At 38.2% G+C, this 24,831-nt stretch overlaps 1 protein-coding gene across 1 annotated transcript in view; it reads left to right on the forward strand.

Moving 5' to 3' along the window:
- The first annotated feature begins 1,942 nt into the window (after positions 1-1,942).
- TRPC4 (transient receptor potential cation channel subfamily C member 4) overlaps positions 1,943-24,831 on the forward strand; it is a 226,474-nt gene continuing 203,585 nt past the window's right edge. Inside the window, exon 1 of the mRNA XM_063429032.1 lies at positions 1,943-2,357. The gene's annotated coding sequence lies outside the window, so the exon portion shown is untranslated. The remainder of the gene's footprint in view (positions 2,358-24,831) is intronic.

Here is a 24,831-nt window from a genome sequence, read left to right on the forward strand (position 1 = left end):
TGGCTGAAAGTGCTCAGCTGCTGCTCTCTGTCAATGATAGAATGGCAGTATTGGTGTCTGGGCTATGCAGAACCTTGAGGTGACCATGCCAAAATGAAGGGAGCTGCAGCACATTGCGGGACCCAGGTAAGAAGCAATCCATGGCAAATCAGTCTGGCCACTTACCGGGGAATGACACCATGATACTCCGGGCATCAATTACCACTATAGTGGCATGGAGTGGGTATGATGCTGGAGTAACCCTTTAAGGCATCAGTATCAGTTAGATAACTAGTTATTATATGCAGTCAGCTATTGATTCCAATAAGCCATTCAAATCGGAAATTTCGGAGTCCAATACTATAGTGTTGGACTAGCTATTTAGCCCCCCTTAGAGTGGCGTTAAAAGGTATTTAAACGTTTCTTTTCCCAATAGCGGTGTCGATCTCCCCATGGCTGTACCCGCCTCCATGGCTGAGATCATCAACATTGATCATCTCGCTATATTGACTGGAGACCTGTTCTGTTAATGACATCCAAGCCTCCTGCCCCATGTTCTGTGCTGCTACATGGAAGCAAGCTGTTGATTGGATCTCCACTACTCTGTTCTTTGTATCCAGACTCCTACCTACCAACATTCAGCCCCAGTAGTCCTTAATTTGCTCTGCATATTTTTTTTTTTTATATATACAATATAAATGTCCTCAAACCTCTAAGACAGTAACAAAAATATATTTTATGTTAATTCATTCAATATATTTTTTTCGCAAAACAAGGAGCTGAAGGAAGTCATGTTTTTTTATTCGGATATGAAAATCTACTGCTCGCGCATATTTTGGAGTAAAAAGTTTAGGTATGGTTTTGTTTTATTTCAAACATCTTGCTGGCAGTCGGGCACATACCTGCTATTAAAATATCCTTTCACAGTACGGGTCTCAAACTCATTTTTAAGGTATCTTATTATGTTATGGCTATATAATAGGACCAAAACTGCAACAGTTTGTCTTAAAGGACCACTCTAGGCACCCAGACCACTTCAGCTTAATGAGGTGGTCTGGGTGCCAGGTCCCTCTAGGATTAACCCTTTTTGTTATGAAACTGCTATGTTTATAATGAGGGTTAATCCAGCCTCCAAAACCTCTAGTGGCTGTCTCATTGACAGCCGCTAGAGGCGCTTGCGTGATTCTCACTGTGAAAATCAAAGTGAGAGCACGCAAGCGTCCATAGGAAAGCATTGTAAATGCTTTCCTATGCGACCGGCTGAATGCGAGCGCGGCTCCTGCCGCGCATGCGCATTCAGCCGATGACGTCGCAAGGAAGAAGGAGAGGAGAAGGAAAGCTCCCCGCCCGGCGCTGGAGAAAGAGGTAAGTTTAACCCCTTCCTCCCCCCCAGAGCCCGGCGAGAGTGGGTCCCTGAGGGTGGGGGCACCCTCAGGGCACTCTAGTGCCAGGAAAACGAGTATGTTTTCCTGGCACTAGAGTGGTCCTTTAAATATGTCATTGTAAAGCTTTTTAAGAGAGGGTGTGAAAATGTGTATAGATTTTCTATTGCATGAATTGTCATTTTACAAATAATGGTTTTAATATTTATAGTACATGTTAATATGTATGTTGCCATGCGTGTTATATATGTATTTTATATGTGGAATTCTGTTATATTTAAAGAAAACATACAAAAAAAGTTTAACAAAAATAGCAGATAAGAAATCATCACTAAGCATTATTTAATGTAAATTCAGCTTAACTACCATAGCTTTAACCTGACAACATGCATGCAGACTACTTTGACCAGATTCAATAAAAAAAGATAAAAAAGCAAAACAGGCAGAGAATTGAGGCTGGCAAATCAGGAGTCAGTGATCAGTGACCAACTGGGGGGGGGGGGGATGCACAGGAGAGAGGAGCTTCTAAACTATTAGAGTGGGAGGCAGAGAAGTACTCAGACACTGGGAAAGGATATCATCGAGTGGAAAGCAGGGAGATCAAACCAGCAAGAAGGGAGATACCCTGAGGGATTTCTCCACAGAGAGGCGGATACATCACAGCTGAGAGAAAGGCAGCCTTCAATATAAGTCAAAGTAAGCCAGCTAGTGTCAGACAAATGCACAGAGTGAAGCTCTGAGAACTGGGAATTTGGAATTAGTAGACATTGGGATTTCCTAACACAGCCTTTCTGCTGCTCTCTCTGCGTTCATGAAGAGGTATTAAAGATCCAATGTAGTTTTCTAAACTGAATAACAAGCTGCACTTTGTATCCAGACCAATCTTGGAACCCTGGGAAGTTTTAGCTGCATATATGGAATTCTAAACACATCAGAACAGTTTGATAAATAGGAGATCTGCTCTGGATAACAACACGTTTATTACTATTCTACCAAGTAAGTTCCATGAAGTTGGCAATATATATTGTACTTCTTTGTTTCTCTTGATATACAAAATGCATTGAATACATTTGAACAAAAAATAGAAATCCCAGCCTGCTTTTTTTTTTTTTGCAGCTATGTATATATATATATATATATATATATATATTGAATGTAGGTTATTTTGTATCAGAAACTATTGGGATGCCAGTTTATTTATTTTTTGCTATCGAAGTCTCCTGTATGTATGTATATATAATGCATGGCATTGCTTATTACAGCTTCCCTTAACCCATTGAGTGCTGGAGAGATGTGACACTTTCTCTGTAAAGCACAAATCAGGTCATGCATCTTGCACTCAAGGGGTTAACGTGGACATTTCCACATGAGCTGCACTGGGTTTCATTGCATCAGTAGAGATAACAAGCGGTTTAGTCTATTTGATTGCACTGCTGGCAAAGTCTGACACCTGCAGGGGGGATAAAAGACTAAATGAAATAAGAAAATAAAGCAATTATCAAATAATTGTTTCATGCTTACAATGTAAACATATTGCAACTAGGAATCACCCACCCCTCTTAGTTCCCAAACCGCACTGTTTGTTTGATTTTCGAAGCTAGAACCTTGGACATGTGTATTTGTTTTCATACCATTAGTTTAAAAGAGGCAAATATGGAACTGAAGGTGAGACAGTACTTATTTACATTAAATTGAATTAAAATGGATAAAAACAAAGTATGTTTTCGTTTTTTCAACAAAAGGAAAGGTGAACAGCTGAAATGATATTTAACATACATCATGTAAACAAACAAAGATAGACAGACGATATATATATATATATATATATATATATATATATATATATATATATATATATATTTTTTTTTTTAAACAACTATATTAAACTGCTTTGTGGCAACTGAAAAATGATGTCATGTGGCTGATGTAGTGAGCTAACTTGAAACTGAGACAGATGTAGCCAACATATACCAGTGTGCAGTCAGAAGTGGAAGTTCCTTGTTAAAAATAAAATAATTACACAGGTAGCTAGGAAGTAGAGCCTTGCATGTTGCAGAACTACAACTCACAAGATGCTTTGCCAGCCTCACAACTAGTAAAGCATCATGGGAGTGGTACCTCGGCAACAGATGGACATCTTCTTTTTGGCCACCTGTGTTATTGAACAGAATACATTGGAGGTGACAATTTTGACCCCAGGGCACCACACTGTTGTCACTGATGTAAATAAAATGTCTATAAGAGAATATATTATAAGGGCACTATTGAAAGATGATGTGCTTGTTTTGGTGATCGCCTTAGAATGCAGTTATGTGCAAAAATTCCATAGATCTGGAATACTGTTCCCATAAGATTGATACTAAATGCACAGCGACACATTTTACACAATAAATTGTTTTTTTACACAAGACATGTTTTGTACAGAGATATTTATATAATATATAAAAGTTATAACCGAATCATAAATCTCCATAATTAGGTTTTAGTCGGAATGATGGTTTATCACAATCAATAATGCATTAAAAACTGTTTTCATAACACAAGGACAATTTATTTTACCCCAATCAATGTCAGATATGAAACAGTGGAAAGAGCTAAACCGGCAGATTGACACAGACAGATACATACATTATTTAAAATATATATTTATAAAAAGCAACATTAATTAGGCTTTTACCGTGGATGTGTCAGGCTTATTAAATCAACATCATACAATGATTCTAGGGTAGTAGAAGTGAGGACTATTTGTTGAGTGTATTAATAATGGATGTAAAATAAGGATGTTTAACAAGGCACACTAACTGAACCTACTACCCTTCAGTCTGTTTTACTTTTATCTGAAAAGGATAACAAATAATACAATATATTTAAATAGAAATTCATATTGAAACAGTAATAATGATAATATATGATGCCATGCTGCTGAAATATTAAAATATTTGTTTACTACCGTATCCATAGAGCAAGATCGCAATTAAACAGTCAGCATATCCTCATAATATAATTAAATATTCTTGATTCCCATGTAGTCATAGGGATTATTAAATAGAATTCTCACCATGCAACAGGTGCTGTACCTGTTCAGATGACCTATTGTCTAGTTACAGGGATAGGCAACCTTCGGCACTCCAGGTGTTGTGGACTACATCCCCCATAATGCTCTTACACCCATAATCATGGCAAAGCATCATGGGAGGTGTAGTCAAAAACATCTGGAGTGCCGACGCTTGCCTATGCCACTCTAGTAAGTAACAAGATGCATTACCAAAGAGAGAATGTCAAGAGAATGTAACAGTTGCAAAGCAGTAAAATGATCTCAACATATTCTTAACAGGATAGCTATGCTCTCTTTTCTCAGTCCTAATGTAGTATTTTTTTTTCATCATTAACAACAATGTGAATTAAAATAAGTAAAATCTGACTTAAGTGACTTTTGAAGGTGCATTGCTTGAAAAATTAATTTGAGTTGGTTCAAATTATTTATAAATAATATTCAAGCTGTTCACTAATAAACGAGTATCACATTGTATATAGAATTCTTTCAAACTATCAAATTCATCTTGGAATTAGCCAAGTTAAACACATACATTGGCTGTTAGTAAGTGCTTCTTAACAACAATTTAATCTAAGGTATCTTAAGGAGAAGATATTTTGAAAGATGTGCATTCTTATGTGACTGATATAAATAAAGCCCTGGATAATGAGCTGCTTGAATAAACATTTAAAAAAAAAAAAATGTCAGGAGAGAATTACTAAACAGAGAAAGAAATGCACTTTCCTTCCACGCATCATATGTACCATGACTGCAAGAAATTAAAAATAGCAGAAGCCCCCATGTACCTGAATGATCAGTGAGATTCTGTGCAATGATCCCCCAAATCACTTTCTCTGGGTCAATATAAAGCTAAGTGATTTTTTTTTTTCAATTTTGTTCATTAAAAGGGACACTCCTGACCCCTAAAGCACTTCAGCATGCTTCATTTAAAAAATAAAATAAAAAAATATTTCATCAAAAGTGTAGATTTCAACAGAAATTCGAACATTTATAACTCAACCTTGTTTACAGACCCTGGCATCGTTTTACTTCCTGGTTTGGTTAGCTAAGTGCAGCTAAATTCAATAGGCAGCAATTACCCAGAGCAGCTGCCTTGAAAAGACTTCTCATTGAGTTGCATTGGGAAGTCTATGATTGGACAGTCACAGAAAGTCTGGGTGGGGTTAGAGGGGGGAGGGCTTGCAAAGGCTGCAGGCGAGAGAAAAACAGCTTTTGCAAGCTGTTTTTAGATGTATATCATGATTAAATGTGTGCGTGTTTTCATTGGTGGCATACCTCTACTATAGTGATATTTATTTATATAGTATCTGGGTAGTGGAGTGTTCCTTTTGACTGTTTGACAGTTCAGACCAAAGTATTCAGCATGAAAAATGGTTGGTTCTTGATGGATGTCTGATTTCAGTTTTTTGTTCTAGCTTGACTCAAGGTAATCCAATCTGAGCTGTGAACACTGTTTTTGTTGAATATCTCTGAAACTGACTTGACTTTAGTGAACACTTGATTTTTGTTGTTGTCTATTGTAGTGGATTATTCGCCGAAGATTAGTGTTTGCATACTTTCATGAAAAAAATGTATCAATTGCAGACAAAAATGTGAAAGGTTTCACTTAAGGAACTTTAATAATATTTCAACCTAGAATACTATGCTACTGTGTAACTCATGTTCTTGCTTTCATGGGATAATTTGTAGCTGTGTGTGACATTTAATTGGCCTGTCAATAAAAATGGCAACCATGCCATTCATTGTTGTTATTGTATTATTATAGTTAATTTGTTAAGAACCAACATATTCCATATAGTACTGTGCAGTATGTGTATGGGGTCTTAACATTTACAATACCATCTAATACACATACATTATTTACTAAATTAAGGATTTTGTTGGGAATTCAAAGTAGGTAAACTGGAAGCATAGTTGACTTAGGACATAGGAGGCATTTTCTAGTTTGGCTATGTTGCCCTTATTTGAAAATCACTTCCAACTCCCACCAATTTTCACTTTAGTGGATAGCTCTAATAGAGGTACACTTTCAATTACTTTAGCCGGTGATAGCCCACTTTTACCCAGTTCAGATGTTCATTCTAACAATGCCATTTTTGCCAAGATGTAGTGAGTGTATACCACGTTTGTGTGATTCCTTGTGTTTACTCGCAGCTTGGAATGTACATCATATACTTAACTGGGGGTTATTCTGTGAAGTATGACTTATCGGGATCAAAGTAAATTGAAAATTAATTTCATATTTTACATCAAAAGAACTTTAGAATTAGAGAAATTCTCAAGTTATATTTTCTATTGGGCTATTCTGGCCTACTATTTGAAACTTATTTTAACTTTACTTTGATTTCTCAACAGTTCAAAATATACTGAATAAACGGTCTCGGTGCCTGAGATGAAAATTAAAGCGATAAAATGTAAAAATAAACATCGTTGCTAAAAGCAAAGATTTAGTTCTAGCAGGTAACTAGAGGTCACAGAAAATGTAGCTGCTTGTAAATGCAAGTAATAAAAATGCAAGTAATAAAAAGTTTAGTTTAAAGTTGCACTACATCATCAAATAATTAGCAGCCTACATAACTAATTTTGGCTATTTTGCAAATGCCCTCCCCAATAAATTGTTATACATGCCTAATCACTAGAATTGAATAAGAAGAAACTCGCTATTCAGTGGCAGGTACAATTACAGTCTCACCACATTCCTTGGACACAAAACAATGTTCCACCAATGTAATCACTTGAGTACTATTATTGAGTACCCATATCAAACATTTTAAATATATATATTTTTTTGTTTTATGTAAATCCAAAAGTGATATAAATTTTCACCTTTTACATCACCAGTTCTTCCAACATTAGAAGGTATGAAATAAGGACCATGATGGACAGGTCAATAGAGGGCATGTCAGTGGATGTCATAGGGGTGTGCTTGCCCCAGAATGGGGCACAGCAGGCTAACTGTCTAATACTCTGGCGAGTCCCACTCAGGGCTGCATATATGCAGAGTATTTTCGAAGCACATTGTTGATTGCTTAATGCCCTGAATGCACTTTGCTTTGAGCAAGCTTGTGTAAATAATGCTCTTGCCGAAGATATGTCCATACTGTCCTTAGATGTGTGACACCAATGAAGAAGATCTGGAAGGCCTGGACAAGAGCCTGAATTCTGGATGGTTCAGCAGAATCTAGGATATCTTGGAGGTGTGCATCTTTTAAAAAACATCTTCCCAACAAAGCAACCATAAGCAAGTCCAGACTGGGAAGACAATTCTGCACAGGCATTTTTTAATTACAGCAGCCCACTGAAAAGGGGGTGAGGCCAGATAGGGTGTGTTTTGTCATCACCAATGACAAGCACGCACCATCACAAAGTGAGCATGTTGGTTTAATGATCTTCCAGGGCAGACCATGCGCAGAGCATAAGAAAAAGGCCCTGTATTTGTTCTGCACAGTGCAAGCAAATTTAACAACATGCTTGCACGGTGTTTGCTTGACATTTGTCTCAGTGTGTGGGTAAGGGTGCTGTGTGTGAGTGATGGGTGCTGTGTTTGAGTGAGGATGCTATGTGAAGGTGAAGTGAGTGTCAGGGGTGCAGTGTGTGTGTGTGTGAGGATGCTGTGAGTGCCAGGGGTGCAGTGTGTGTATGTGTATGTATGTATGAGGGAGGGTGCTGTGTGTGCCAGGGGTGCAGTGTTTGTGTGTGTGTGTGAGCGTGAGGGTGCTGGTGTGTGAATATGTTTGGAGAGTCTGTGTGTTGGGGGGATAATATATGGATTATTATCAATATATATTAGTTTAAAAAAAAAATAAGACGGCAATGATTGTATCCCCCCTCATTTCTTACCTTTAGCCTGGGAGGGGGGCTAGGGGAGGTGTGCTGCCATTCCTGGTGGTGCTAGTTGTGAGTGAACTCTAGCATGTGGGACAAGAGTTCACTCTCGTGAGACCCGGAACGTTGCCATGGCAACACTCTGGATCTCACAAGAGGAACCCGGCGGAGCTGCAAGATAGAGCTCCTCCAGGTTCCTCTCCTGGCTCTCTCATTCCCCAGCCGGCAGTCGCGTTTCACTTCATTTGGGCCAGTGAGGGAGATCTTTGATCTAAGAGGTACTGGGTGACGGGTAATGGACTTGTCACCCATTTCCATTTGAGCTTTTCTCATAATTATATATAGGGGCATTTATTTCTCCTGCTCTCGGTCAGTATACCTTTTTTAATGGGTGTATGTAGTTTAAACTAGCACTTTATTACTATTTCTAGTGGTATTGGTACTATTAATTTACTGTTGTATGAACTATTTTATGCACTTTGTTCTGCCAAAGTTACTTGATGTATTTCTTCTATACATGATTAAAAGCTTTTTTTATGTGCAAACCTTGGTGTGCCTTGGGTTCATTACTATATTCACTGCAAAAACTTGTTATTGGCAGAATTTACAGCCATGCTCTGAGACAAGGTATTTGTTAGAACTCTGTTATTGGCAAGTCATAATTTGATATATCTACATTGTATCTATTGATTCTGAAACATTTGATATACAAAATCATGTAGCTAGAAAAAGGTGAGCTCAAAATATCCTAAAAATATGGTACAAGTTTCCCTTATGTAAAAAGATGTTCTTTACATTAATATGATAACTAGGTATTTGATATCTGTTTCCTATTAGTATAATCATATTGACATGTGGTTAGTTTCACATATGTAGACTGCTGAGCTAAACATAATAGTGTTACATCAAATATACAATAACTCTATAGAGAAAATGGTAGTGCCGTTGAATGCTATCGTCCATTTTTCTTTGTAGGTGTCCATGCTCCCCAAATGAACATGGACCCAACGTCCTCATAGTCCAGTTTATTAAAGCTTGCAGTTCAATGCATTGAAGCAGGCAAATAGTTTTAGCTACGCTGTGGTCCAAGATAAGTAATCGTATTCTCATTACTTATTGCATAATGCCATTGTACAGAACACTGGTGAGACCTCACTTGGAGTATTGTACGCAGTACTGGAGACCGTATCTTCAGAAGGATATTGATACCTTAGAGAGAGTTCAGAGAAGGGCTACTAAACTGATTCATGGATTGCAGGATAAAACTTACCAGGAAAGGTTAAAGGAACTTAACATGTATAGCTTGGAGGAAAGACGAGACGGGGGGATGTGATAGAAACATTTAAATACATAAAGAGAATCAACACAATAAAGGAGGAGAATATATTCTAAAGAAGAAAAACAAGAAGACATAGATCTTAAATTAGAGGGGCAAAGGTTTAAAAATATCAGGAAGTATTACTTTACTGAGAGGGTAGTGGGTGCATGGAATAGCCTTCCAGCTGAAGTGGTAGAGGTTTACACAGTAAAGGAGTTTAAGCATGCATTGGATAGGCATAAGACTATCCTAACTATAAAATAAGGTCAGTGACTAATGAAAGTATTTAGAAAATTGGGCAGACTAGATGGCCGAATGGTTCTTATCTGCCGGCACCTTCTATATTCCATTTCTTCAGAGTACAGAGGAAGACTGAGATAGAACAGAACCTTAAATGAGTGGGTGGTATTTGGCAGCTTTAGAGTGGCATAGATGCAGAAACTCACATGCTATACAGGGAATAGAGAGGGCAAACAGCCTATTCCACCTTCCCCTACACCAGGGGTAGGCAACCTTCGGCTCTACAGATGTTGTGGACTACATCTCCCTTGATGCTTTGCCAGCAATATGGCTGTAAAAGCATTATGGGAGATGTAGTCCAAAACATCTGTAGAGCCGAAGGTTGCCTACCCCTGCCCTACACAATTAATAATCTGTAGAGTCTCTGGGGCAATTTTGGAGAATTTTTATGGATTGACAAAATGTGTTTTTGTGTATGTACATTTCTTCAATATCTGTATAACCCTTTTATCTGTATTTTGATTTTTGTGAAGAACGATCCCTAAAGAGACAGCAAATTTTAAACATTTAAAAATCCAAGTTTAAAACAAATAGAAAGCACCAAGCCTCATAATAAATTCTATGTACTTAAAAAAATATATATATTTTTTGAGGAACAAAAGATATACAAGTTGCGCCCTCTTACATTTAGAATATACATATGTCTTAATTTTACAAAAATATAATAAATATGGCCAACAAATTAAATGTATATAATCTCCATCCATCTCTCTCTCTCTCTCTCTCTCTCTCTCTCTCTCTCTCTCTCTCTCTCTCTCTCTCTCTCTCTCTCTCTCTCTCTCTCTCTCTCTCTCTCTCTCTCTCTCTCTCTCTCTCTCTCTCTCTCTCTCTCTCTCTCTCTCTCTCTCTCTCTCTCTCTCTCTCATCACAATAAAGCATTTTCTATACATTTCTATTCCATTCCTCCCAACATAACTGCCAAGGTGAGTGGAAATTTATGTTCCCATATTCTTTCTAAATACCATTTTGTATATTCAGTCATTTACCAATTTTGTTCCTTAAGATCATCTAAAGAGTTAATGCGATCCTAATTCTAGAAGAATGCTTTGGTAAGACTGTCTTTGACTGTATTGATTGGATGAGTTAATCCAATCCATCCAGAAGGCATGTAATAGTTTCAATTCTAGTAAGGATTTGAATCATGCAATAAGAGAGATTCTCACATAACTGCAAATTCCTAATCAAATGACATGGACCAGTCTCTGTTGATTGGCTGCCTTAAGTCTGATTAGCTATCAGGTGGTCATGATTACCATGAAAGTAAAATGTAATGTATCTGCAAAGATATGTATCTGTACTATGGAAACCAAGGAGCTCATTAAACTGGTTATAGTGTCTGGAGTCCCCTGGTACCATAATTTATTTCAGCATTAAACAGTTTTTAATGTTTTAATGCTAAACATGAGTCCCCGGCAGTCCATCCCCTCTGTGCTGCTTTGGCTAATAAGGAAATATTAGCCTAAGCAGCAATGAGCAGCTGTGATTGGCTGAGAGTGGCAGCTGACTGCATTTAGCCTGCCAGAGCTCCAACTGATGGTATGAATGGGTATGACAACAAGGAAGTGTGTAATCTCTGCCTTAGCTACACATACAGAATGGGCTGGACTGTGGGTGGCTTTGTGGCATGCTGCATGAACATGGTGCAACACTGAATGGAGAGACATGGCCAGGGCACTCTAGGCATTGTAATCAATTTAAAGAGATGAAATGGTTATAGTGACTACAGTGTCCCTTAAATTAAATAGTTTTGGTGTATATATCATGTCCCTGCAGGCTCATTGCAGTCTCATTGCTCAATTCTCTGCAATTTAGGAGTTACGTCATTTTTTTTTCTGTTTATGCATCATTACAATGCAGAGTCTAGAGTAGGCATAGGCAACCGTTTGGCACTCCAGATGTTTTGGACTACACCTCCCATGATGCTTTGACAGCATTATGGGTGTAAGAGCTTAATGGGGGATATAGTCCACAACATCTGGAGTGCCGAAGGTTGCCTATCCGTGGTCTAGAGGGCTATTAACAGAGCAGACCATAAGAAATTCTAAATGAAACGGACTACACAATAAAGGAAGTTTAAACATAAGAGCTCTATTTACAGGAAGTGTTTAGGAAGGCTGTGTAGGTCACATGCAAGGGAGGTGTGGTTAGGGCTGCATAAATAAAGTGATTTAACTCCTAGATGGTAGAGAATTATCTGCTTCAATAAGTTAAAGTTGGAACAGTCCTCTACTGTGACTCTACTCGCACTGAGTCATTTGCCTATGAAAGGAACTGATTGTAACAACATCAGTTTAAAAAGATCTCATAGAAACATATTAAACGTAGATGTGTTTTACTGTAGTTATTTTGCACATATCTTCTGAAAATCATACTTTCCATTTCAAAACCTCATTCAATGTGTAATAGACCATAAAAACTGAGTATTGCTTTTAAATTGTTGCTTTTACTGAAGCTGCAATTTAAATTTAAGTATTTTAGTTTCACATAAATTGTAGATAACATTTTTTTTTTTTTTTTTTTGCTCTTACAATGCATGCAAGTAAAGCCATTGATGTTTCTTGATACGGACTGTAATTTTATCTTTATTTTTCTTTGGATTGAGGGTTTTTGTCACAATCCAGGTGTAACATGAGTGAATAACAAGGACTTGCATTCTTAAAAGAAAGCAAGCATGCAGCTGTTACATTTCAACCACATCATCTAAATATAACTCCCAATATATGGCACTTTTGTCAGTTGTGTCACTGTATGCCATCTTCCTTGGAATCCTTCTGCTTGTTCATCTCCCCAAAAGGGGCAAAACATGTTCGTAGGATTCCAGAAGCTCTATGTTAGTGAGGGTTTTTTTTTTCTTCTCAAATTAATATTTGAAATACACATTCTAAATATCAATACTGCTGACATAATCTGTACTCCAAGAGTAAAAATATTATTATACCAACTGAGTGCTTGGTGTTACTTGACATATTGATACAATCGAAGCAGGCGAGAATTATTTGTGATGGGTAATTAGCGACTGGCCAAATCAGCAACTGTGTACATTCTAAGTAAAGTGGCAACAAGGCAACATAGTCAACAACAATCCAAAGGAATAACAGGAATCATTGTCAGCAAATAGTAACATAGTCTGGATTAGATTAGGAATGGGAAAGTGACCGGAACAGAACCAAATGGATTACAGACCCAGTGAGAGATGGACTACTTCCCTAGAAAAGTGCCTTGACATTTTTGGGGCAGAGCGTAACATCATGCCTCACAGATCAGTGCTTCTGTCTTTAAATTCAAGTCACTAAAGAGGACTGGCATTAATAAGTGGCTAGCTCACTAATCCATGAGGCACAATGAAAAGTGCCACTATTTATTGTCATTGTCAGGTGGACATGGGATTATAGTTCCACATCTGTTTAAAAATTTAGCCATCAAACATTAAATAATGGCATCGCTGGAAAAACTTTTTTTTTTCTTCCTAGAATGCAAATACCAACATTTATAACAGAATAAACCCTGCATGCCTTAATATATTGTAAATACAATACCGAACGTTAAGCCTGTAAAACCGAATGTTAGGTCTTTTTTTTCAATTACTGCCTTGGTGTTTCAATTTGTTACTTTGGCAGATGCTGAAATCAAAAAGTGATCTGTATCTTAAAACCTGTTATTCATTGTTGACAAACTTTTAGATTTGGCAGTATTGTAGTATTTGTTTTTAAAGTACTGTTTAAGTAAATAATTAAACAGAAAATGGACAAAGACATCTCAGGACAAATCGTAGCAGAACATACATTTCCAATTTTCTCTTGTATAAAGTAATTTGTGGCACTCTTTTTTTTTTTAGGCCAAATTGGTCAAGAAAAAGTTACACTCACAATAAAGGCAGATAATATAAACATACACACAATATACTGTGCAGTGTTGTTTATACTATACACGATCGTTGGATTGTATGTATTTTGAATAAAGAGACTAACGTTCAGCAAAGACCATGAGTGTAGCCAAAATTTCTCTTTTTCAAAGTCCAAAGGACTGGCACCCGATAATTTTAAAGAAATATTCATCCTGAGTGCAAGGATTCCTGTTTCTGTTATATATATATATATATATATATATCATAATTTTATTTTTACAGCTTCTTTTTTTCCTTTCTTGGTCACTTCTCACTTGATCTGTAAATACAATCAACTTTTAGAGGCTGTCCCCGAACTATGAATCATTCCTTTTTTTTTTTTTTTTTTTTTTGGCACTGCACACTAAACTTTCCTTCCTGCATGCTGCTGTCATATCCGACCACATTGCGCTATGGTTCACTGCCCACCAAAGCTGACATGTGCACGCAATGCGCTTCATGATTGGGGTTTACTCACAATGTCTTCCTGGACTCCATAGGGAGCATGCACGACTGTGCTTTGTGGATATGGGGGCAGGACATTTGTGTTGTGAGTGATGTTCCCTCCCTATTTAAGACTCTCTGCAGCTTTACTCAGTGCTCAGTTGCTGTGCCTAGAGTTCTCAAGCACTGTATCTGTTAAACCATTGTCTTTTCTGACACTTGGTATCTGACCTCTTGCCTGTTTATTGCCTGGACTGACTTTACTATCTAAAAAAGGGGGGGTAAGGTTAGCGCTAATAATATATTGAACAGGCAGCGACCTTTAGAGGGTAACCCTCTAACCCTCTATATAAGAGATATACAGTAAAGAAAAAAAGGTTGCGCCACGGGTAAAATAAATAAAAATAAAAGTAAAAACAACAATAAAAGTATAAAAATGTTATAAAATAAATAAAAATACAAATAGGTATAGTCCAGAATGGTTGGTCAGTTCCAATAGGTGTCTTGAGATAAAGTAGGTATAGTCACTAATTCCGCTGTGGGGGTAGGTTCTCTTGTTGTAGTAGTTTCTACCGTCTCGTAATATGGAAGACACAAGGTGAAAGGACTAATCGTGCGGAGTGTATACACTTAATGTGATAGTATAAAAAATATATATGTTGCACTCACATTTAGTTGAGCTATAGCCAGCTCAGGGTTTGTAGGCATACAGCGGTATAATCCCCGCTTATGGGATATATTGTTGCTTGTCCTCCAAGGGGTACGTCCAACTCTCAGGAGAAGAGGGAAATAAAAACAGCAGATAGTGCTCTCCGATTGAATTAAAAGGTGGTGAATAAAATAAGATAAAATATACTCACAGGTAAAGTGCAGATCGCACTGCACTTTATAAATAGCGTTAGTGGTATAATCCCCACTTCAGGATATGTAAAATAAAAAATGCCAGGAAAAAATAAAATAAGGTAAATAATGATAATTGTGTATATAAAATGATTGTGGTACAATAGTCTGACCAAAAAATCATTTATTAAAATAACACAATATAAATAATTGTTTATATTGTGTTATTTTAATAAATGATTTTTTGGTCAGACTATTGTACCACTATCATTTTATATACACAATTATCATTATTTACCTTATTTTATTTTTTCCTGGCATTTTTTATTCTACATATCCTGAAGTGGGGATTATACCACCAACGCTATTTATAAAGTGCAGTGTGATCTGCACTTTACCTGTGAGTATATTTTATCTTATTTTATTCACCACCTTTTAATTCAATCGGAGAGCACTATCTGCTGTTTTTATTTCCCTCTTCTCCTGAGAGTTGGACGTACCCCTTGGAGGACAAGCAACAATATATCCCATAAGCGGGGATTATACCGCTGTATGCCTACAAACCCTGAGCTGGCTATAGCTCAACTAAATGTGAGTGCAACATATATATTTTTTATACTATCACATTAAGTGTATACACTCCGCACGATTAGTCCTTTCACCTTGTGTCTTCCATATTACGAGACGGTAGAAACTACTACAACAAGAGAACCTACCCCCACAGCGGAATTGGTGACTATACCTACTTTATCTCAAGACACCTATTGGAACTGACCAACCATTCTGGACTATACCTATTTGTATTTTTATTTATTTTATAACATTTTTATACTTGTATTGTTGTTTTTACTTTTATTTTTATTTATTTTACCCGTGGCGCAACCTTTTTTTCTTGACTTTACTATCTGCCTGACTTCGTCTCTGGATTCTTCCTTTCTATACGTCGCTATCGGTGCCAATTTGCATATTGTGTTCCTCCCGCTCTAAAAACCTGACAGAAACCCTGAATCACAAAAATAAATAAATAATGAAACGGCGTGTTCATTGCCTGTTTAATTTTTTTTCATGATTCCAACATATGGCAATTCAGAAGTTTGGAGAACTCATTGATTGCCCAAAATCAGGATGAATCATGACTCTTTTGGAGTTGAATACAAGTCTCTAGTGTCATATATGAATTTTCTCAAAATTCACACAAATGCAGTATGTAAGTATCACACAATTCCAGAGCTGGATTTTTATACAATGCTGAGTTTATATCTAATGTAGGGTATATGGCTGCACAGATTAGGAAATCTTCAGTCAGTACCGAGCTTATATCTGATATAGGGTGTCTGGCTCACAGTATCAGAACAGGCTCAGACAGTGTAGGTTTAAATCTAATGCATGGTATATGGCTGCACATTATCAGGACAGGCTCAGACAGTACTGAGCTTATATCTTTATATTGGGGGGGCGGCTCTACAGTATCAGGACAGGCTCAGACAGTGCTGGGTTTATATCTTATGTAGGGGGATCTGGCTGCACATTGTCAGAAAAAGGCTTTGAGAGTGCTGGTCAGATCTAAGTACTGTCAGAAAACTTGTTAAGGGGAAACTGTGCATGGTTGGGTGATGCTGTGGTGGGTGGGGGTGGGGGGGGGGGGGGGGTATGCAACAATGCTTAATAATAGCTGTAGAGCTTGGTATAAGGAATATCCTGGTGGTAAAATGGGTCAAGGGCCAAATATGATATTAGGTTTATTATAGGCAGGAAAGTCGATATTAAAAAAAAACAAAAAACGTTTTTAATGTAATTATTCATATTCTTTTAAAATATACCAGGAATGTAAGCACAAGTCTATGATTATTACCAATTCAACAAAACGTGTTGGATGAATGGAGTACTAGTAGCATTGATCTATATGGAAATTGTGATCTTATATTATCTTATAGATCAATATTTTACGACAAACTTAGTTTTATTTCTTAACTTATACATGTGGAATTGTGTCTAGAAAATATTTGTTTTTACTTTTTTTTTCTATTTTAAATGTACCTTAACACATTTGCTAGAAAATTATGTTTCATATAATGTTGCGACTTTTTGTAGTCTCTCTTCAATTTAACTATGAAATCAGTGGTATAAACATTATAACGATCACATGAAAAATAAAGTCAAATAAAACCAAAGACCGTGCTCTAATAAATACACATATTTACAAAAGCCATCTTTATTTAAATAAGAATTGCTATCAAAGAAATAATATCAGCCAAAATATGTGCATTTAAAAAAAAAAAAAAAGATACAATTTGGAATACATTGTAACAACTTGTCTCCTCTCATTATCAATATTTTTACAAAATATTTAGTAACAACATTTTTTTTCCTTTTTTTTTTATATCCCAAGGCAAATGTTCCTTTTCTCCATTGTACTGAGCATCCTTAATCCTTTGCTACAGATCTGTATGTTTTAATGAATAAATGAAATATGTTTCTCTAATTATCTATAATGCCTTCCTTCCTACCAACCTATTTCCAAAGCCACATTTTACAATTATCTTTACTTCTGCAAAAAATGTTACGTTAATAAGACTCATCCAGACTATCCACTAGTTCACGATCTGTAAATCTTGAAAAACAGAACATTATGTATTATGCATTATGATACCTGCCTGATACATGATATTGTTTTTTATGCTATCCATTACATGCAATGTTAAATTTAATACATTGCAGTATTTTGTTAAGCAGCATTTGGGTATAATCTTCTGTAATGCAGCATTTTTCACTTTAAACAAATATTATTGTTTAAAAAAAAAAAAAGAAAATAAGCTGGTAGTTGATATATTTTGTTACTTGTAGTCTTAGAGTTTCATGTGCTTATTGTAGTTGATTTTCACTTTGACTTTCATATGGTCTACTGCTTAATAGTCTACTGTTTTATTCATACCTCCCTAATGTCCCAGATATTGTCCTCAAAGATATGATTGGGCCTTTTTAGACCAATCCAGAAGAGTGTGTCACCAATGCTCTGCCCGTTGGTATCTCTGGTTGGGCTTAATGGTATTGCACACCTTTTTACAACAAATGCATCACCTATGACTCATATTGTGTCACTTAGACATCTCCTCTTTAGATAAAATGCAAGATATTTTATATCCCAACATAAAACTTTGATAAAGTTCCAAGCACCTGATAAATAAAGCAAGGATAGAACTACAATTATTTGGGAAATAATTAATGGAGAACATTCTGAACATCCAAAAGACAATGGATGCAATTCCAACATTCAGGAGATAATGCATTGATAAAAACCAAGACATTAAAGATCATGTTTGAATAAATCAGCAGACCTTCATGAGACAAAGCACATATAAAACTCCTGACATTTATGAGATAGGATATATTCAAAACCTTAGATACTCGGGAAATAAAGCATGGAAAGAAACTAGATCTTCAGGAGGTAATACACAGAGATGTCTCCTTTATAGATATAACTGTAGATATTTTAAATTGCAGTATGATGCATTGATACAACTCTAGGAATCTAGAAAACACACGGATAAAGAAACTGCTATATGGGAAATAAGAAATAGATAAGGTTCTGTGCATCCAGGAGACAATGGATGTGTGCAACTCCAACATGCAGGAGAAAATGCATCAACAAAAATCAAACATTACAGTTTATACATGCATCCATGGCTTTCATCAGATAAAGCACATAACTCTAGACCTTCAGGAGACAATACATAAATACATCTGGAGATCTTCATGAGACCACATAACTCTAGACCTTCAGGAGACTGACAATGCATAAATACATCTGGAGATCTTCATGAGACCATGAATGGATACATCTGGAGACCTTCAGGAGGCAATGCATGGATACAACTCGAGATCTCCAGGGGATGATGCATGCATGCATACTACTCCAGATATTCAGGAAATATTGCACAGATACATTTACAGATATTTGGAAAATAATGCTTGGATAAAACTTCAAACATCCAGGAGAAAATACATGGATAGTTCAAAGAATGGATATAAGTGGTACAGTTGCAGTAACAAATGGTGATATATGCAAGAAAAAAAACAATTGATATAAAAAGATTAAGAAGCTAAGTAGCAATATTAAAATGCAAGGACAGCGAATGTCCTTAAAGCATAACGATTGGATGATATGAATTAATTTTACTGAATTTTACTGAATGTTGTTGCATAGCTCCTAAATGGAAGTTACAATTCTCATTTTTCAGGAAAATACATGAGCCAGGATAAAACGTTGGAAGACAAGTCCAAAGGAACAATAAATTAATATGTAACATGCAACCAATAAGTTGATTATGATTGTACAATTAGGACACTTCACAAAGACTAGTTTCCATTATTAATGTTTAAGGCATACATGTATTAAATGGTCGATTGACTATTTCTAATGATGGGCTTTTTAAATCCATTAGCTTCAATATGAAGCATTGCAGAGCTCTTACCCACAACACTGAAATTGCCCTATTAACCTGAAACATTGTTTAAACATCATGGCTTTTTACTTCAACCCCTTAGTGACCAGACCGTTTTTACATTTTCTTACCGTTAAGGACCAGGTCTGTTTTTACATTCCTGTGGTGTTTGTGTTTAGCTGTAATTTTCTTTTACTCATTTACTGTACCCACATATATTATATACTGGTTTTCTCGCCATTAAATGATCTTTCTAAAGATACCATTATTTTCATCATATCTTATTATTATTATATTATTTATATAGCGCCAGTAAATTCCACAGCGCTTTGCAGTGACTGGACGAACAATCATGTAGTTGTAACCAGACAAGTTGGACGCACAGGAACAGAGGGGTTGAGGGCCCTGCTCAATGAGCTTACATGCTAGAGGTAGTGGGGTAAAATGACACAAAAGGTAAGGATAGGTAAGGATTAGACTAATGACAGTTGCAAGAGAGGAATCAGTCGGGAGCTAACAGTTTCATTGATACGCTTTTATGAAGAAGTGGGTTTTTAATGATTTTTTTGAAGGAGTGGAGACTGGGTGAGCATCTAACGGAGGAGGGAAGTGAGTTCAACAGGAACAATGCAGCCCTGGAGAAGTCTTGATGGTGAGCATCAGAGGTGGGAGTACGGGCAGAAGAAAGACGCAAGTCTTCAGCAGCGTGTAAGGGCCTAGACAGGACATACTTGTGTATTAGTGAGGATAGATAGGTGGGAGCAGCATTATGTAGAGATTTGAAAGCAAGAACCAGAATTTTAAATTGAGCCCTATATCTTACACAAAGCCATTGTAGGGACTGACAGAAGGGTGAGGTGTGGGAGGTGCGGGCGGACAGGAAGATGAGCCTCGCCGCCGCATTTATTATGGACTGTAACAGTGCAAGTTGGGAGCACGTAAGACCACTGAGAAGTGGATTACAGTAGACAAGGCGAGAAAGGACAGTGGAATGGACCAACACCTAAATTGCATCTGGCGTTAAGTAGGGTCGGATGCACACAATGTTTTTGAGATGGAAGTGGCAGGATTTGGTGATAAACTGAACATGAGGCGTGAAGGAGAGGTCGGAGTCAAAGAGAACACCTAAGCAGCGAGCCTGTGTGGTGGAGCTGATGGTAGCACCATTGACTTGGAGGGTGACAGACACAGGAGTAGCAACACTTGAGGGAGGAAAGACCAGAATTTCAGTTTGCATTAAGTATGACACTAGACAAAGGGAGCGGGATCTGATAACGTGAGAGAGACTGAGGTGAGAGGAATGAGAAGTGCAGCCACTTCCTGTTCCGTAGCCTTGGATAAGGCCTAAATGGTAGGAAAGGAACTGTCCAAGTTGGGTTGATAGAGAGAGGAGCAAAGGGGGGAGAATTATTTTCTTAACTAGTTAAATATTGTCCTTAAAATAGCATGCAAAGCAATCATTTGAAAGGTTGGTTTGGTTTGAAGAAGAGAGGTGAAGATATCAAAGAAATGTCTGAGATTGTGGAAGTATGAACTAATAAAGGTCTTCACTGTGTGAGCGGAAGATGAATTTGTAATGGATAAATTCTGACAAGGTACGAGACTTCCTCCACTAGCATTCACCTGAATGTGAGCATCTTTGTAGGTAGTGAGTTGCTTGTAAGGTCCTCCAAACATATAGTATAAAACACATTTACATAATTTATATGTACAAGAATTATTGGACAAAAAAAGTCCATACTTGTGTATTTATCCACACAACCTGTTTAAAACCAATAGCTGCCTATTATTTAGTCTCTGTCACTTGCCTGATGATATGCAAAGAATGTTCAGTGTAAGTGCTCAATGTATATAAATATCACATGTGCACATTTTTTAAAAATGAATCTATTGTCTCATTTTACACTAAAGACAATAGTGGGCGAGGAAACAAAATCACTATACTGTTACTCACAATTGTTAAATCAAAACCATCACTGCATTTTGCCATGTTTGTTTTTGATGGATAAAAGGAAAAACAGAAGATACGTGTGTCTTTTCTTTACTGAAAATATTTTGTCTTGAGAGACCGAAGCTTAAAAAAAAGGTTACAAGACCAAATTACTGTTTCCATAAAGTTTTGTGAAACAGTGGGAACAATTTAAAAAACTAAATGAGTGTCATTAATAAAGTAATTTTTCTTTTTTAAATTCTTTATTTTTGATGTGCATGAAAGTTACAAGCTGTTTTATTATGCCACAACAGCAAAGGTAAGACATGTGATTACAAGAATTGTAGGAGCTTAAGCATATTAGAAGACTTTGCACATTTTTTTTTTCTTTGTGATAATCAGGTTTGGTATGCCGGTAAGGCAGGGTTTTGGAGTCAGTCAGGTAGAGTGAGGTCCTACGATTGGTTCCAAATAGGACGGTATCCAGGGTTGGGGCTACCGTGAAGGCGTCATAAGAGTTATCTAGTGCTGGTAGAACATAATCACAGCCTCTGTGGTCCTATGGTCAGTGTGAGATTTGGGTTCTGCTGTCTCTTGTAGCGGTCTAGCCGCAGAGGATTGTGCATGCGTGCCGTGTGTTTGTGTCTAGGTCTAGGTTGGGGGAAGTTGCTTCGGTGGGGAGGTCAGGTGAAGGTGTGGGTCGCCGAGTTGGCATGTAGCTCAGTGATAAGGGGTTACGGACTCGTCCGCTCATCCCGCGAGTTTGTCAGTGCAGAGACGGAGCGTGGTGCTCCGTGTGGGGAGTGCACGAGTTGGGCAGTTATGTTAGTCTGAGCTCTCTGTCCGAGGTATGTGGGTCCATGCTTGTGGTTGCTTGTTCTGTCAGGGAGTGAGTCAGGTGCCGCTGGGAGGTGGTATGAAACCCCTGCTCGTCAATCTGAGGTGTGGGCTGAGTGTCGTCTGTGGCGACCCAGCTTCTAGTATAGCTTGGCCGCGTGATGTGTTATACAAGGAAAATTATAGGCGTAAGAGTAAAAGTGTAACATTAGAAAACAGAAAATTATAAAAAACATATAAACCACTTCAGACCACATTCGATCAAGCAGCAGATCAGCCTCAGTGGGCCCAAGAGTCCTGTGATGAGGCAGTTGGAACCCGAGTCGCCTGGGGCTAAAAATGCCAAGGTAATGTATAGAGTCCAGTGTAATCCCAGTGTCCAGTGTCTTGAACTGCCGCTGATGTGTGGCCGTAGAATGGTAATGTAGGCAGTGAGGTTATGGGTCTCTGGTGATCAGGACGTGGTTGCCACACCTGCCTCTTGTTGTCTCCCCTGCGGCACAAATGGTGTTATCCATGCTGGGTCCCAGCGTTGGGCCGTGGTTGAGGTCCCTGGTCACTGTGGAGGAGTTAGGGAGTCTTCCGGCAGGCCAAGTGTGGAGAGTAGCATCTCCACTCCCGGGAGGTCGGTTACCGTGTAGGTTGCCTCGTTCCGCTGGACTTGCAGAGCTCTTGGTGTGCGCCATCGGTATGTTATGCCATTTCGCCGCAGGAGTACTGTGAATGGTTGGAGGGATTGCCTCCATTAAAGGGTGTCCCTGGACAGGGTCGCGAGGACCGCCGCCCTGTCAGCGCCCGTGTGGAATTTCACCACAACGTCTCTGGATGCGGATGCCGGGGCTTTCTGTGGTTTGGGGATCCGGAAGACCGCTTCAATTGTAGCTTGTTTGGCTTGCCTCTGTGTCAGGAGTGCTCCGATGAGCCTGCGTGTGAAATGCGGGAGTTCCTCCGCCGGGATTTCCTTGGGGACTCCCCTTATTTTCACGTTGTTACGGCGTCTGAGGTCTTCCAGAGCTATGAACCGTAAGTCAGTGGCCTCTTGGTGTTTTTTAAGTGTCTGCACCTCTGTCTGGAGCTCCCTTATGGTCTGTGCCTGTTGGTCCGACGAGGCCTCCAGCACTCCTATGCGGCCTATCATGCTCGTCAGGTCTGTGCGTAGCTGGGCCATATCGGCTTGCAATACTTTCTGCAGATCGCCTAGCATGGATCGCAGTGTCTCTGTGGTGACCGGGTCGGGTGGTCCCTTCGTCGGGGTTGGCTGTACTAGTGGTGCAAACATACCGCCTGCATAGTCATCCAGGCCCAGATCATCCAAGGAGTCTGTGTAGTCAGCGAGTTCGCGGCCATTTTGGGCCCATGTGCCCCTTGCGCCTGTCGGAATAAATCCCCAATATCTGGCCCGGTTTTTGGTTTGTCTGGTCGCTGTTTTTTTGTTTTTCTCCCCATATCCCCAGTGGGTTCGTGGGGTGTCTCTGTAGCTGTTTGATTTGGTGGTAAAACGGGTTTTTAAGCAATATACTCTGGGAGCTTATCTATGTGCGTCCGTCTCGTTCGCTTGCTTGGCTCCGCCCCTAATAAAGTAATTTTAAAGATTAACTTTGCCATGTCGTTTAAATGAAAAAGACACAAGTGTTAAAGTGAAGGAAACATCAACTGAAATATAGCAATTATAGCAAAAAGGACAGTAAAGCCATCATTTAAAGAACATCATGTTTAGCTGCTGAAACAAGTGGTCTATGTACTTAGATAAGAAAAAAAAAATGTCAAGTCATTTTCACGTTCCAAATCGATAACAATAATGTAGTTGTGATGAGGGCAAAATCATTTATAAACTTGAGTTCTGTTTACAAATACATTAATTTCACTAGTTTTGCAGCTCTGGACTACTGAAAGTTCTAAGTGATTCTATCTTAATCATAAACAAAGCTGATGATTTGTGATTTAAACTAATTTAGGATTTAAGACAGAAACTTATCCCAAAATGCAGGGAAAACCAGCACAGGTGAAACTGATGACACCGTTGTGAAAATGCTTTATTTTAGGATCACACTGCACAATATGAGACATCTGCCTCTCCAATTTTAGTACACCAGAAATTGCAAAGCTATTGCCTGATATTATTGAGAGTAATTTTGTGTTCTCATTAAAGGGACACTATAGTCACCAGAGCAACTACAGCTAATTGTATTTGTTCAGGTGAGTACACTTATACCTTTCAGGCTTTTTGCAGTAAACACTATGTTTTCAGATAAAAAACAGTGTTTACATTACAGCCTAGTGATAACGTCACTGGCCACTCCTTAGATGGCTGCTAGAGGTGCTTCCTTGGGTAGTGTGCACAGTGTGTAGTACTGTCATTCAGTGTCTCCACCCTCTGCATGCAGATACTGAACTTTCCTCATAGAGATGCATTGATTTAATGCATCTCTATGAGGAGATGTTGATTGGCCAGGGCTGTGTTTGATTTTTCGCCCGAGGAAAACATTCAGCTACCCGGAATTGTATCTAGCCGCCCGAGGTCTATCTCACTATCATCTGCACGTCACTGCTACAGCATGGTGGGAGGACATATGTTCCATAAGAAACGCTTGCATTT

The sequence above is a fragment of the Pelobates fuscus genome, chromosome 1, assembly GCF_036172605.1.
Source record: "Pelobates fuscus isolate aPelFus1 chromosome 1, aPelFus1.pri, whole genome shotgun sequence".
Classification (NCBI taxonomy): domain Eukaryota; kingdom Metazoa; phylum Chordata; class Amphibia; order Anura; family Pelobatidae; genus Pelobates; species Pelobates fuscus.